Below are 16,791 nucleotides of genomic sequence, written 5' to 3' on the forward strand. Positions count from 1 at the left end.
TGTAAATGACCTCTAAGACTTCAAAGAATTAAGTAGTTGCATTCGATGAAATACTTTATTTGGACTTTCAAAAAGCTTTTGACAAAGTTCCATACAAGAGTATTCTTATTCAGTAAAAACCTCTGTAATCCAGGGTAAAACATGGGATTATTCTAAGCCAATTAAAGAAGCAAGAAACAGAGTATGAGAATGCATACTGAACATGGATATTAAAATGTATACAGACATTAAAGTCGAGAAGTTGAGAACGTGGGAATTATATATGGACAGTATAAACTAACAAAGAATTCATGGAAGAATAGCCATGACATCTCAGACTCGAGACTGCAAAATGTTACAACACTAACACAGTTTGAAACAAAACCCACAGCTTGCAAAAAAACCTCAAGGTCGTACTAACTCACATTACTAACCTGAAACATTAACAGTACGGGAATAATGGGCCTTTGTGTAAAATCAGACCATTCTTAGATCGGCTTATGAGTGGACAAAGGGAAAGAGGGATCAAAGAGGATAGGCTGAACTAGGATGTCACTCTAATTGTATCTTGTTATCTTTTACCGAAAATGTATAACCGTCGTCCCTTTACAATGTAACGTCACTTTGTCCGTAGGAAGTGAGTGCGATCTATCAGAGTGCATTCCTTCTGTCTGATAAAGTCCTCGATCGAGATTTGCTTTGAAATAAAAGATTGCTTTGTTTAAGGCAGAAACGGTATTCGACTCAGTAATTTCGCTGAACCAGATTGAGGGAAAAGAATCTACTTTTATCATTTGGTGTCAGAAGTGGGATCTCAACGGACGACTGCCGAAAACTTGAGAATTAAGAGCCAGACTAGCCTAGGACGAGACGAGAGGAAAATGGCCACTGGAGTGAGTATAATTTCAATACTGCTCCAGTTTCCTCCGGTTTCAAAAGTCTAAGGAAAGTTTAGCCACTCGCTGGTTCTCAGGTAGTGTCTGAACGAGATCCAGGACAATCTGGTGAATACCTTTCAAACTTAGAATAGGGATAGAGATAGGGAAATTGCGCGGTGACGCAAACCAAGCGGCGACTCGGAAAGATAGGTTAGAATAGGTAAGTCTGCCTGGGTTCGAGGCCCAGTGCCTGCCTGGGTTCGAGGCCCAGTGTCTGTGTGGGTTCGAGGCCCAAGTAAAACCGCACAGCAACGTGGAGAGAGAATCGCGCGAACCGCGTAGGGAAACGCGGAGGTTAGGGAATTACGTAAAATTAAGCCGCGGGACTGTATAAATTTTAAATTGTACTTACGCCAGGTACGGCGTCGATCTTGTATATCACTTGGTCCGCCTAGGCTCTGGGTAAGATAACTGAAACCACCACGGGGCGACGTGGGGACAATCAGGACTAATTAGAACCCTGATCCAACGTGCGGCGACACAAGGATGGGTAATTTAGATAAAACTACGAATTCCCTGAAAGGTCATGGATCCAAAAATAGAGCCGGCAAAAAAAATTAATAGGAAAGAAGAGAGACTGTTGTGAACGCCTGTTATAAATGAGAAATGCTTGTGTGATTTTTACTGTGGAAAAGAAAGCCTGTGTGGGAAACCGGGGAGTTGTGGTTTGTTTTAGCTCCACCCACTTTTTCAAACAGAATGAAAGTTTTTTTTAAACCCTTCGTAGTGTTGTCCTGTATGTGGGAAGTTTAAAGAGTGTGAACCTTATTGAATTACGTATATTCGGATGATAAGTTACGGAGCCAGGAAATGCACAAAGGATAGGTTTGTTGAGTAAAAAAGAAAAAAATACATGGTCCCGGTGGTTAAAAAAGGATTTGACATGCTCACTTACTTGTCGAAAGAAAACATGCAATGATTGATTACATTGGGTTGAAAGACATAAATTTAGTCTCGGAATGAGATAAAGAATGCCTTAAATAAAAAAGCTTCTAAGCTCAAAAAAAAGTTTTAAATAAAGATTGAAATTACAAAGTTTGAATCGGGATTTTGAGGTATTCAGAGAAGGCACAGCAAAATACTGAGATGGATTCAAAAAAATATTATATTAAATCTGCAGTTTAGAAGAGACAGTATAACACGACCTTGAGGCTGGAACAATTGATAACGAAAAGCAGCCCTCAGTTTACGTGCCAGACTTCTCACTAGTTATGGAAAAAAAAAGACGTAACGTACTAAATAGGTGCTGAAAAAAAAATGTTCTGAGATTTTAAATTATGAGAAAAGTTCCACTGCAGTCTGAAAAAATGCATCACTCCTGTCGAGTTGGCAGAAAAACTCCATTAAATTAGGGCTTTCATTGACAGAAGGAGGACATATTAAAAACCGTAGACGTCTTAAAGAAAGAATGCGCGCATGAGAAACGTACTAAGAGTTCCACTGGGACCTCTGAGAAAGGTATTGATAGACTACGTAGTTAAATGGTTGGCTTTGCATTGACTGAGGCTGATGACGAAATTGAATTTCAGTAAACAAATAGCTATTAAAAATGTGTGGTCTCGTTTTAAATCAATTAAAAAATATATCTTTGGCAAGTACTTGAATAAGAAGTTAAAAAATATTGGAGTTTAATCAAATGCTGCCTTTCCTGATGAGAAGATTTTTTTTTTTCAGGTGGTTACGTGAAGTCACGTAATGACATCAGGTCTTCTTACAAACCTGTAAAGGAGTTAACCCTTTCCATTGACAGCCGTGTCATTCTGAACATTATCAATTTGGATTTCTTAATAGAAAAAAGACTCACCTAACAGAGGAATGGTGCGATAGTCAGAATAAAAATAAAAACAGAACTAGCTTATGTAATAATACTTGCCTGATACAATAAAGAAATTGATACTCAAACAAAACAAATTGAAGAGTTAAAAGGCTAAAATAAATAAGCTGAAAGAGATCCACAAACCCAACTTAACCCTAACCTCCGATTTCACGGAGTGACCTCGACATGCATGGATATAATGCAGAATCAAGGGACCTGTGGGCCCTGGTAAAGCAAACCCTGAGCCCAACTGAGCATGCCCGATTTCTAACTCACCGAGGACGTGCTACTCATGATGCATTGGTGGTTGCTCACCCTAACGATGTCCAGGATCGCCTAAACGCTATCTTTAATGCTCTCAGCACAACCCTTCAGAAACCCATCAGTATGGCCGCAGTATTAGAAACTAAACCCAAACGAGAAGAAACTGCCGATGAAGTCATGGAAAGATTTATTGAAATATACGGAAGTCAATCAGGAGATAATGCCTTCAGGGCAGGAGAGGATTCTCCTCAATTCTGCGCTATCCTACTTCAGTGCCTGCCCTATTCGATTGCTCACGCTATCCGGACAAATAATATGAATTGGGCAGATAACAGTAAAGCCCAGATGGAAAGGGCGGTTAAATATTATTGGCAGGAAAAGAAAGGAGAGGGGGGAGGTGCGCCCCCAACCCGGGTCAAGACTGAATAAGTGACTAGAAAGGAAGAGCCGCCTCGGGTGGAAGGACCAAAACCCGACCCAAGGGGATACCAGATGGAACCGCAGTGTTGCGTGCAGGGTTGGGTGGATAAACAGGGATACGGTTATACTAAACACCCAAATGACCCGGGCCCTGCTAATTACGGACTGCCCTACTGTCCCCGGCCTGGTATGGAAAGAGGGCGGGGCTGGGAAAGACGAGATGGATGCTTTAATTGTGGGCAAGAAGGACATTGGAGTAGAGAGTGTCCCTCCCGTCGGCACGAAAGAGGAAGAAGAGGAAGAGGAGGAAGAGGGGGGGGGGGGGCAAAAGAGGACAGGGATCTTACACTAACTTCTCCCAGAACAACCCCTTTGGCCAACTGTCCCCCGATTATTCGTATTGACTACGTAGCTTGATTGTACAGAGAACCTCTCCGGATGACGAACCGATTTGCCAGTTTCCAGTTCCTAGCACGGCTAAACAAATGCGACAGTGGTTGGGAATGATCAATTACTGCAGATCCTGGATCCCTAATGTTGCCCTGATGACTAAGCACCTCACCCCGTATACAAATAAGGAACGCAGCTTTGAAATAGAAACCGCAGACGTCCAAGCCTTTAAGGAACTAAAGACAGCCCTGCTGCAAGCTCTGGCTTTGGGCCGGCCCCTCTATGACCGGCCCTTTCAACTGTATTGTACAATCCTGAAAGACTGTGCTACTGCTGTCTTAACTCAGAAACACAGGGATAAGCATAGGTCTGTTGCCTACTACTCTTCCAAAATAGACCCCGTTGCCTTGGGACACCCTGTATGCACTCAAATATTAACAGCCATCTACATTAGCCTTCAATCCGCTGCCAACATCACCCTCCAGCAGGATATTGTGGTGTACACCTCTCACTCCGTAGCTGCCCTCCTGGGCCAACTGCAGACTCAACACCTTGCCACGGCCAGGCAAAGCAGATATGAGATCCACTTACTAAACAATCCTAAACTGACCTTTCGGCACTGTACTGCAATTAATCCGGCCTGTTTTCTTACTGAGCCACCCCAAGATGAGGAAAAACCCAGTCATGATTGTTTATCTTTAATTCAAGAAGCCTCATCAGTCAGGGAAGATTTAGTTGATGTACCAATGGAAGATCCAGACTGTATTATGTATGTTGACGGAAGTTCTTCTATTAATCCAGAAGGTACACGAATCTCAGGATACGCCATAGTAAACCAGGAGAATCAGGTCTTGGAATCTGCCGCCTTTGAAACCGCCTATTCTGCCCAACAAGCTGAACTATTCGCCCTCACCCGAGCCTGTATCTTGGCCAAAGACCTCAAAGTCAATATCTATACCGACTCTCGGTATGCCTTTGGGGTGGCCCATGATTTTGGACAATTATGGAAAAATAGGGGATTCCTAACCTCACAGGTGAATGAGATATCCCATAGGCAACTAGTATCTGATTTGTTGCAAGCCCTCATGCTCCCAAGCACATTGCCATTGTTAAATGTACCGCCCACACCACCGGAAAATCCCCGGTTGATATAGGGAACCATTGTGCTGACCAGGCCTCTCATGACCAACAGATGGTAGTGCCCAAAATGATGAGTCAGACTAAAAATCCTGCGAAGGATAAGTTAGCCTCGGAAAAACCAATGCCAACCATCCAAGATGTTATTAAAGCACAGGAGGACGCTCCTGAAAAAGAAAAACTGTTGTGGAAAAATTATGGATGTACTTATGACAATGTTTCTAAACTCTGGACCACTCCCGCGGAACAGACTTGCATGTCTGACGAGTTGGCTCTATGGGTTATTGAATGTATGCATTTTGCTACTCATTGTGGAGCAAGGACCACGAGTGACACACTTTTGGCTACTTGGTGGCACCCTAGACTCCAGGCGCTCGCCCAGAACATCAGTAGTCATTGCCTGGTTTGCCAGCAACATAATCCAGGGAAGGGAGTCCCCTGTGATTGGGGTAAAACGCCCCTACCCGAAGGTCCCTTTGAGACATTGCAGTTGGACTACATTGAGTTGCAAAAAGTTCAGTGTTACAAATATGTGTTAGTAATAGTAGATGTGTTTAGCAGATGGATTGAAGCCTACCCTACCCTGGACAATAAGGCTCAAACTGTTGTTAAGGTGTTAATGAGGGAAATTGTTCCTAGATATGGTATCTCAGCTCGACTGATGACCACCTATGTTCTTTCTCTGACTCAGGCTCTGCGACTAGCTTACAACCAGGTTCGAGAGGCTCACCTCGACCTCCCAGTTTTACCCGAATCGTCCCTCGTGGTACCAGGGAAGTATGTCCTGATTAAGAAATGGATTCGGAAGGGAGGGGCCTTTTCAGGTGTTACTCACTACCCCCACTGCAGCCAAGGTTGAGGGGGAAAGTGCCTGGGTTCACCTGCACCACTGCAAGCTCACCACCCTCTAACGAACCTATTTTACTGGTTATTCTAATTCCTGTTTCTGTTCCAGATTTCCTCTTCTCCACAGCTGAACAAGGCCGTTGGCATCCTAATTGGAAAATGGACCAGTTTGAACTTTTACCCATAGTGATAGACAGCCAGCTACACCGACGGTGACCTGAGAAGAGAGACGGGAAAACCGAACTCTTTTAATCAGCAAAATATCCTAAGTGTTATCATGGAATGATAAAAGGGGGGAATGAGAATGCATACTGAACATGGATATTAAATGTATACAGACATTAAAGTCGAGAAGTTGAGAACGTGGGAATTATATATGGACAGTATAAGCTAACAAAGAATTCATGGAAGAATAGCCATGACATCTCAGACTCGAGACTGCAAAATGTTACAACACTAACACAGTTTGAAACAAAACCCACAGCTTGCAAAAAAACCTCAAGGTCGTACTAACTCACATTGCTAACCTGAAACATTAACAGTACGGGAATAATGGGCCTTTGTGTAAAATCAGACCATTCTTAGATCGGCTTATGAGTAGAGAAAGGGAAAGAGGGATCAAAGAGGATAGGCTGAACTAGGATGTCACTCTAATTGTATCTTGTTATCTTTTACCGAAAATGTATAACCGTCGTCCCTTTACAATGTAACGTCACTTTGTCCGTAGGAAGTGAGTGCGATCTATCAGAGTGCATTCCTTCTGTCTGATAAAGTCCTCGATCGAGATTTGCTTTGAAATAAAAGATTGCTTTGTTTAAGGCAGAAACGGTATTCGATTCAGTAATTTCGCTGAACCAGATTGAGGGAAAAGAATCTACTTTTATCAAGTACTTGTGAGAACTGTAATGTCAGACTGGTAAAGGAAAGGAGTTGCATTTTGGAGGGGCCAGCGTCTGAATCACTTTGCTCCTGATCCACATAAATAACCTGACTATTGAAATCAATTGTAAATTTGTCAAATCTGTTGAAAGAGAACACTAAAGTAGAAGAGGCAGAGGATTCAGCAAGATTTGAAATGGATTTAGATCAGTTATGCAACTGGGCAGAAAAGTGGCCAATTAAATTTGTGACTGATAAAAAGTATTGTATATGGGTTGAGAAAATGTGAGTAATGAATATACAGTCAATTAAACTGAGTTTGCACAGCCAGCCAGAGTTAGAAAGGGAGGCGGCCTGGCAGTAGTAACACACACCACTTTCAATTCCAAACAATGGGGTAAAACAATTTTTTTTTAAATGACTAGAATGTTACTAGATATAGGTAGAATACCAGAATACAAATCTATGCTACAGCTTTTCAGTGCATTGATCAGACAACACTTGGGGTGTATTTTCATTGTAGTTGCCAATTTCAGACCAGTAGCTGCAGTTCAGGTCCAGCTCCTAACTGACTGGAACTTCAAATGCCCTGTTTAGAAGAAAGTGTGCACATGCCAAGATACAGAGCTGTCTCAAAGTTGGAAATTTAAATATTTAGTGACCAGGAAGGAGCGAATCCCCATTCTCTAAACATTTAAAATAAGGTCAGGTATCATCACAATGTCCAAGGTACCCCCAAGCACTCTGCAAACCAGGTATGACAACTACTGATGTTACACTGCCTTGAACTGATGCTCATGGAGTGCAAGGCTACCCGCTTCGGCGTCAGGTGGCGCCCTGACTCAATTCATGCTGCAGTTTGCTCAAAACAACACAAAGATAAATCAATTGGAAAGGGTACAGAAAAGTTCAACAAGACTGATGCCAAGTGTAAAGAGGAATCATGAGAGAGGCTTTAGCCTTGTTGTCTGTAAAGAAGGCAGTGGGAGAGGGAAGGGTCATATGTCCATATTACGATTACTTCAAAGTAAGCTAGGAAAATATGATCAGGAGCATAAAAAAGGAAAATAGTGAGATGTAACTTTAAAACACATCAAGAACCACATTGAAGAATAAAAAAGTCTGCTTTGTGTTTGAGTGGGAAAAAAGCTTCCTGATTCGTTAATTTAACATCTGAATCCATTACTGTTTATTTACACTTCACTTCAAGTCAGAAAGCCTGCCTACATTGGAGTTAACTTTTTCTTTCAGCATTTTTAATACTTGGATCAAATCCACCCCCCTTCTACGATCTTATTTTCTCCAGTTAAAATAATTTCAGCCCTGAATGTCTTCCAATACTCAACCTGCAAAACTGAGAGATTTTAATCTGGCTGACCAATGAGCACCCCATAAACATAAACTTTAAACTAGCTTGGAAGGGGGGGATGGGAACCCAGGAGAGGGCTCTGAGCTAGTTAGAGTAGGTGAGAGCTCAGATGAACAGAACCCCAAGAAAGAATGCAAAAGGCAGGAGGCAACAGAGCAGAGCAGCACTGGGATAAGTGTAAACCACAAGGTGATAAGAAGGGACAACATGTATGAATATAAAGGGGCTGCAGGAGGGGTCAAAACTAAAATCATGGTTTAAAAACTAGTATTAAAACACCCTACCTAAACACACGCAGCATTCGAAATAAAGTAAATGATTTGACGGCACAAATCATTACAAATGGGTATAATTTGGTGGCCATTACAGAAACGTGGTTACAGGGTGGCCAAGACTGGGAATTAAACATACAGGGGTATCTGACAATTCGGAAAGATAGACAAGAAGGGAAAGGAGGTGGGGTAGCTCTGTTAATAAAAGGATGATATCAGGGCAGTTGTGAGAGACGATACTGGCTCGAATGAACAAAATGTTGAATCATTGTGGGTGGAGATTAGAGATAGTAAGGGGAAAAAAGTCACTGATGGGCGTAGTTTACAGGCCCCCAAATAATAACTTCACGGTGGGGCGGACAATAATCAAGGGAATAATGGAGGCATGTGAAAAAGGAACGGCAGTAAACATGAGGGATTTTAACCTACATATCGATTGGTCAAATCAAATCGCACGGGGTAGCCTGGAGGAGGAACTCATAGAATGCATACGGGATTGTTTCTTAGAACAGTATGTTACAGAACCTACAAGGGAGCAAGCTATCTTAGATCTGGTCCTGTGTAATGAGACAGGAATAATAAACGATCGCCTAGTAAAAGATCCTCTCGGAATGAGTGAACACAGTATGGTTGAATTTGTAATACAGATTGAGGGTGAGGAAGTAGTGTCTCAAATGAGCGTACTATGCTTAAACAAAGGGGACTACAGTGGGATGAGGGCAGAGTTGGCTAAAGTAGACTGGGAACACAGACTAAACAGTGGCACAATTGAGGAACAGTGGAGGACTTTTAAGGAGCTCTTTCATAGTGCTCAACAAAAATATATTCCAGTGAAAAAGAATGGCGGTAAGAGAAGGGATAACCAGCCGTGGATAACCAAGGAAATAAAGGAGAGTATCAAATTAAAAACCAATGCGTATAAGGTGGCCAAGGTTAGTGGGAAACTAGAAGATTGGGAAAATTTTAAGTGACAGCAAGGAATGACTAGGAAAGCAATAAAGAAGGGGGAAGATAGATTACGAATGTAAACTTGAGCAAAATATAAAAACAGATAGTAAAAGCTTTTACAGATATATAAAACAGAAAAGAGTGACTAAAGTAAATGTTGGCCCCTTAGAAGATGAGAAGGGGGATTTAATAATGGGAAATGTGGAAATGGCTGAGACCTTAAATAATTATTTTGCTTCGGTCTTCACAGTGGAAGACACAAAAACCATGCTAAAAATTGCTGGTCACGGGAATGTGGGAAGGGAGGACCTTGAGACAATCACTATCACTCGTGGGGTAGTGCTGGACAGGTTAATGGGACTCAAGGTAGACAAGTCCCCTGGTCCTGATGAAATGCATCCCAGGGTATTAAAAGAGATGGCGGAAGTTATAGCAGATGCATTCGTTATAATCTACCAAAATTCTCTGGACTCTGGGGAGGTGCCATCGGATTGGAAAGCAGCTAATGTAATGCCTCTGTTTAAAAAAGGGGGCAGACAAAAGGCAGGTAACTATAGGCCAGTTAGTTTAACATCTGTAGTGGGGAAAATGCTTGAAGCTATCATTAACGAAGAAATAGCGGGACATCTAGATAGGAATAGTGCAATCAAGCAGAAGCAACATGGATTCATGAAGGGGAAATCATGTTTAACTAATTTACTGGAATTCTTTGAGGATATAACGAGCATGGTGGATAGAGGTGTACCGATGGATGTGGTGTATTTAGATTTCCAAAAGGCATTCGATAAGTTGCCACACAAAAGGTTACTGCAGAAGATAAAGGTACGCGGAGTCAGAGGAAATGTATTAGCATGGATAGAGAATTGGCTGGCTAACAGAAAGCAGAGAGTCGGGATAAATGGGTCCTTTTCGGCTAGGAAATCGGTGGTTAGTGGTGTGCCACAGGGATCGGTGCTGGGACCACAACTGTTTACAATTATACATAGATGATCTGGAAGAGGGGACAGAATGTAGTGTAACAAAATTTGCAGATGACACAAAAGATTAGTGGGAAAGCGGGTTGTGTAGAAGACACAGAGAGGCTGCAAAAAGATTTAGATAGGTTAAGCGAATGGGCTAAGGTTTGGCAGATGGAATACAATGTCAGAAAATGTGAGGTCATCCACCTTGGGGGGAAAAAAAAAAAAACAGTAAAAGGGAATATTATTTGAATGGGGAGAAATTACAACATGGTGCAGTGCAGAGGGACCTGGGGGTCCTTGTGCATGAATCCCAAAAAGTTAGTTTGCAGGTGCAGCAGGTAATCAGGAAGGCGAATGGAATGTTGGCCTTCATTGCGAGAGGGATGGAGTACAAAAGCAGGGAAATCCTGCTGCAACTGTACAGGGTATTGGTGAGGCCGCACCTGGAGTACTGCGTGCCGTTTTGGTCACCTTACTTAAGGAAGGATATACTAGCTTTGGAATGGGTACAGAGACGATTCACTAGGCTGATTCCGGAGATGAGGGGGTTACCTTATGATGATAGATTGAGTAGACTGGGTCTTTACTCATTGGAGTTTAGAAGGATGAGGGGTGATCTTATAGAAACATTTAAAATAATGAAGGGGATAGACAGGATAGAGGCAGAGAGGTTGTTCCCACTGGTCGGGGAGACTAGAACTAGGGGGCATAGCCTCAAAATACGGGGGAGCCAATTTAAAACCGAGTTGAGAAGGAATTTTTTCTCCCAGAGGGTTGTGAATCTGTGGAATTCTCTGCCCAAGGAAGCAGTTGAGGCTAGCTCATTGAATATATTCAAATCACAGATAGATAGATTATTAACCAATAAGGGAATTAAGGGTTATGGGGAGTGGGCAGGTAAGTGGAGCCGAGTCCACGGCCAGATCAGCCGTCATCTTGTTGGGTGGCCGAGCAGGCTCGAGGGTCTAGATGGCCTACTCCTGTTCCTAATTCTCATGTTCTTATGTCGGTTGGGGAAGTCCAGAACCAGGGGTCACAGTCTAAGGATAAGGGGTAAGCCATTTAGGACAGAGATGAGGAGAAACTTCTTCACCCAGAGAGTGGTGAACCTGTGGAATTCTCTTCCACAGAAAGTAGTTGAGGCCAATTCACTAAATATATTCAAAAAGGAGTTAGATGTAGTCCTTACTACTCGGGGGATAAAGGGGTATGGCGAGAAAGCAGGAAGGGGGTACTGAAGTTGCATGTTCACCCATGAACTTATTGAATGGCAGTGCAGGCTCGAAGGGCCGAATGGCCTACTCCTGCACCTATTTTCTATGTTTCTATAAAAGCTTATTCCTATAACCTATCTCACAGTGGGAATAAACTTATGCCACATAGAAGAAGCTAGTCTATACCCAAGCACTGGCTGACAGTCTTGTCACTTGACTTTTAAAACCCAGATATTCTATAACAGATGACCCAATATGCTTTCACAACATTCTGTGTGACTTACTTATAGGTTTGGGTTCCAAGAATTCGATGTATGTGACTCTGTACTCAAGTACTGTGTTGCTACTGCGCCGGTGCAGGCTTGACATCTGACTTCATAAAATTCGTGCACGTGGAAATTTGTTTGCGAATCAAATTGTAATGGCCCATATTTCAGGTTTTTTTTAAAAAAAGAATTCGCATTTAAATAGTTCTTTGTCACTTCCAATGACAACTCAAAAACACTTCACAACCAATGAATTACATTTGAAGCACAATCGCTGCCATGGCAAATGTAAATATAGCCTACTCTTGATAACGAAAAAAAGGAACTACCCAATAATTTAACAATGTAAATAATATATCAAATGCTAAAAAAAAAAGTGAACCATAATTTGAATAAAGCAACATTGAATTAAGATAAGTAGGGGCCGAAATTGCTCCCTGCCGAAAACGCGGCGCACTTACCCTGCTTCAGCTGTTTTTACCGCCGCGGTGGATGAGGTGACCTCGAGCGAAATTCCGCTCTTTGGCTTGTTTTTTCCAGCGTCCTGGAAGTCAGTCATAATGGGGGTGGAAGTGCAGCGATGAGCACACTAGAGGAGTGAAAGTGGGGGGGCGGGCGGAGTGTCCGGCGCTGTCAGTCATTAGCGTAGTGCTGATGATGTCATCACGCTGGCGCATCACCACGTCTCTCCCCTTCCCATAAAGGGGAGAGCTGCTGCGATTCTTTAAGTTAGATCCACTGGGCCACTAAGGAGGTTTCGATCAGGCCAGTGGCCTGGCACCCTGTTGGCGGTCCGGCTGAACCAATGGGCATAACTGTTGACCAGACCTGGCAGTCGGCCGACAAAAAAAAACAGGCCGCGGCAGTATTTTCTCCATGGAATTTCATGTTGGGGGGGGGGGGGGGGTAGGAAAACACGACATTGGCGGTGCACGTTCTGATGATGCATTTAGAACAGATTGACAGCAGCAGAACGGTATTGGGGGGGGAGCGGGTTACCGCAGGAGTGGAATTTTCAAAATCGCAGCCATTCCATGAAAAATCGATGGCCATTCCACTCCGCAGCGTGGCCGATGATTTCCGGCAGTAAAAGGCCTTAAAGGAAGGGCCAACTTCGGCCCCATAGACTATAGTAAACCAGTGCTGCACACTATGAATTTCACTGCTCAAGAGACTATGCTTCCTGCTAAGTTCCCTGCCCTTATTAGGCCATAGTGAGTACTTGCTACTAAACTGGTTGCTTGTTATTCAACAAGCAAGTTATTAAGTTGGCTGCTCTTTTGATCTACTGGGTAATCTAATGCAATTTAAGCACAGTATTGGGCAAAACACAAGTTTCTTCTTTCCTGAAAAAGACAGATAGGGGTGCAATGCACAATGTTAATCAGTCAAAGGAAACAAGAAGCTATTATATTTTGAATAGGTATGGGTCAAGATACACTGGAACTGCTCCTCCAAGAAGTGCAAATAGCAACATAACCCTGCATTTCAACGAGCTATCCAAATATCACAAAATGCTCAATTGCAAACCACATTGAAAATGAGCAACCAGACAATGACAAAGTCCTTAATGGTGATAAAAACAAACTATGTCCCAATGGAATTCAGTAGAACTCTACAAATGTGGCTGTAACACAGTACTCAGCCTTCAGCTAATTGGGAGAATATGTAATAGAATTTTGAAGATGTTATAATTATCAACTACAAAATGTAAAGTGATGAAATATGATTACAGCTCTGTTATAATCTCCAGAAAGATTCTTGCCTACAAGTCCCTTACCCATCTTATATTGAATACTGCAGACTCCCAAGGAATAACACAGAATCTTAAAATGATATAACACTGAAGGAGGCCATTCTGTCAAGAGCTATCCAATTAGTCCCACTTCCCTGCTCTTTTACCTTAGCCCTGTAAATATTTTTCCCTTCAAGTACAAATTCAATTCCCTTTTGAAAGCAACGATTGAATCTGCTTCCACCACTCTTTCAGACAGTGCGTTCTAGATTACCATAACTCACTGCGTAAAAGAATTTCCTCATGTTACCTCTAGTTGTTTTATCCATCATCTTATATCTGTCATCTAGTTACTGACCCTGCTGCCACTGGAAACAGTTTCTCCTTAATTACTCTATCAAAATCTCCTCTTAATCTCTGCTGCTCTAAGGAGAATATTCCCACCTTCTTCAGTCTTTTTACATAACTGAAGTCACTCATCACTGGTGCCATTCCAGTAAATCTGTTCTGCACCCTCTCGAAGGCCTTGACATCCTTTCTAAAGTGTGGTGCCTGCACATAATTGAACACAATACTCCAGCTGAGGCCTATCCAGTGTTTTATAAAGGCTTAGCATAACTTCCTTGCTTTTGTATTCTATGCCTGTATTAATAAAGTTAAGGATTCCAATTAAAAAAAAATAAGTAGCCTTCTCAACTTGTCCTGCCACCTTAAAAGATTTGTGTACATACGCCCCCAGATGTATCTGTTCCTGCACTACCTTTATAATTGTACTGTACCATGTATTATATATTGCCTCTCCTCATTTTTCCTACAAAGATGCATCACCACACTTCTCAGGGTTAAATTTCATCTGCCATGTGTCTGCCCATTTCACCAGTCTATGTCCTCCTGAAGTCTATTACTATCTTCATAGATTTCCAAGTTTTGTCTCATCTGCAAACTTTGAAATTATGCCCTTTATACTCATGTGCATGTCATTAATATAGATCAAAAAGAAACTCCCCAGGGAAGACCACTATACACATCCCTACAGTCTGAAAAATAACCATTCATCTCTACTCTCTGCTTTCTGTCCCTTAGTCAATTTCATATCCATGCTGCCACTGTCTCGTTAATGCCATGGGCTTTAATTTTGCTTACATGTCGAATAAGTGGTAATAAGCTTTGAGTACAGCATTATATCTATGGAATTTATCATAATACAAATGCATACTTGCTCCTTTAGGAGCCACATTGAAAGTAAAAAAAAAAACATGTTTGACCCTCTTCTGGCCCGGTCTTTTTCCCCATCAGGTGAACCTAGAGGGATAGCCACAACAGCTTCCCATTCAGACCACTACTTCAAATAGCAGTCGGGTCCCAATAATATAATTGGAGATTGATCTACATACATAATGAAGGGCAACGCCGGGTGTGCTTCCTACCAGGTTAAAATGGAAGACTGCAGGAAGGGAGCGGGATATTGGTGGGCAAGTCTCCCGGGTGATTTTAACTGCCTGTCTGTTTTCTGTCAGCAGGCAGGGTTAAAATGGCCCCTTCTGTCCACAGAAACTATTTGAATAACTCAGTTTGTCTAGCTGGGTATGGGTAATTGTCAGGAAGTATATAATGTGCATGGGTGGAGTCAGCAGGCATCATCTTGAAGACCAAGCTGAAGAACTATAATGCTGTAGTGCTTTAAAGTGGCAAGACATGGGTACATCACAAGTAACATGTGAAGGAACATGATATGGAAGTCCTATCACAAGTCCATACAAATGGTATCAAAATAAAAATTTATAAAGTACAGCTTCATTGCACCAGTTATGTCATTCAGAAACTACACAGGTTTCTGAAACAAGTATTTCATTTGAAGTGAAAACCGTAAACATTCTTGAACAGGGCAGAACTCCGATAAGCATATACAGGTGCAACCTCCCAAAATCCAGAAATCTCAGGACTGAGGCCATTCTGGATTTCGGGTATTTCCGGATTTCAGAATATATTTCCGACATCCCAAATCCAGGAATGCTTGGTCCGGGGTTCGGATATTTCCAGATATCGGAACAGAAATCCGAAGTCCTGAATCCAGAAACCCTTGGGCTAACTTTCATGTACCTGTATTTTCTGACAGTTGGCCGACCTGACCAAGGAGGGAACACCAGAGGCAGTGGGGAGAAGAGGAGCAGCCAGCCCCAGGACACAGCGCGCCGACCCGACCTAGGAAAGAACACTGGGAGTTATTTTGCTTCCTATAAAAAAGTCCGGATTTTGGAACATTCCGGTTTTTGGAATTCCGGATTTGGGAGATTGGAGTTATAACATCCTCGAGAAACTCGTAACCATTTTCTTCAACATTCATCAACCTCTCTTCTCAGATGCTGCCTGACCTGAGTGTTGCCAGCATTTTCTGTTTTTATTTCAGATTTCCAGCATCCACAATATTTTGCTTTTATATATTAAGAAATTATAGATAATTAACCTATGTCTCGTCATTTTTTAAATATTGCATAGGGCTGACAGGGGGCGGGAAATAAGTCTAGGAGTACTTCCTGTTCAAAAGAACTCCCCCCAATAGAAGAGAAATACTCACCTTTATTTTATTTGGCATTTTTTTGTAGAATCATCAGTTTTATTCTCCACAGATAGCCTTGAACGGATTCCCCTTCCTCACGATGGCTAGGCCGCCCCAGAGAAAGTCACTGAGAGCCAGAGATTTGGGAGCCCAAACACACTTTCAGTGCAGAATCTGCAATGCTATCTGGCCCAGTGAAACAGTTAGCTAACCCTGTATGATTAAGACAGTGGCAAACCCACTTACAAAAATAAATTCAACCAACAGAACTAATTCACATAATGCATTTTACAAAAATCTGATAGGTCCAGATTAATATTTTAAAAATTGCTATAGTACTGCATTTACCAAGATGAATTGCCTGCAGACAGGCAAATCTGACCAAAGCAATTTCGTGAAATCAAGGCAGTAATGTACGATGGGACAACTTTCTAACTGTTGCACCCATTGAAAGTTTGCAAAACTGCACAATTGGAAAAAAAATTCTCATTAAAAAAAAAACTTGCAACTCCATACGATACTTCTGAGCAATCTTGATTTTGTGTGTGTGTGTGTGTGTGTGTGTGTGGGGGGGGGGGGATAAAAATCACTTTTAAAAGTTATATATCTAATAGCGATGCGGTGTATATACTGAATTCAAAATACATACCTTTCACTCGAAATAAATGCATGTATTTGATAGAACAGGTAAGAGGGGGCGGGGAGGGAAACGACGTTAAGAGAATGCTGGGGCCGGGAGCTTACACAAGGCATGTTTTTCATTGGCGGGGCGGGGAACCGTTAACAGTGGGTAATACTT

General features: G+C 42.2%; 1 protein-coding gene across 2 annotated transcripts in view; it reads right to left on the reverse strand.

The window, feature by feature from the left end:
- atf7ip2 (activating transcription factor 7 interacting protein 2) overlaps window positions 1-16,785 on the reverse strand; it is a 152,815-nt gene extending 136,030 nt beyond the window's left edge. The window contains exons 1-2 of one of the 2 annotated variants that reach the window (XM_070901041.1): window positions 16,642-16,784; window positions 15,536-15,637 (exon numbers count right to left, since the gene is read on the reverse strand). The gene's annotated coding sequence lies outside the window, so the exon portion shown is untranslated. Of the gene's footprint in view, window positions 1-15,535; window positions 15,638-16,641 lie in introns of both variants that reach the window. The other variant, XM_070901042.1, reaches the window with a different exon arrangement.
- Window positions 16,786-16,791: the final 6 nt, after the last annotated feature.

Source organism: Pristiophorus japonicus, chromosome 15 (genome assembly GCF_044704955.1).
Source record: "Pristiophorus japonicus isolate sPriJap1 chromosome 15, sPriJap1.hap1, whole genome shotgun sequence".
NCBI lineage: Eukaryota > Metazoa > Chordata > Chondrichthyes > Pristiophoridae > Pristiophorus > Pristiophorus japonicus.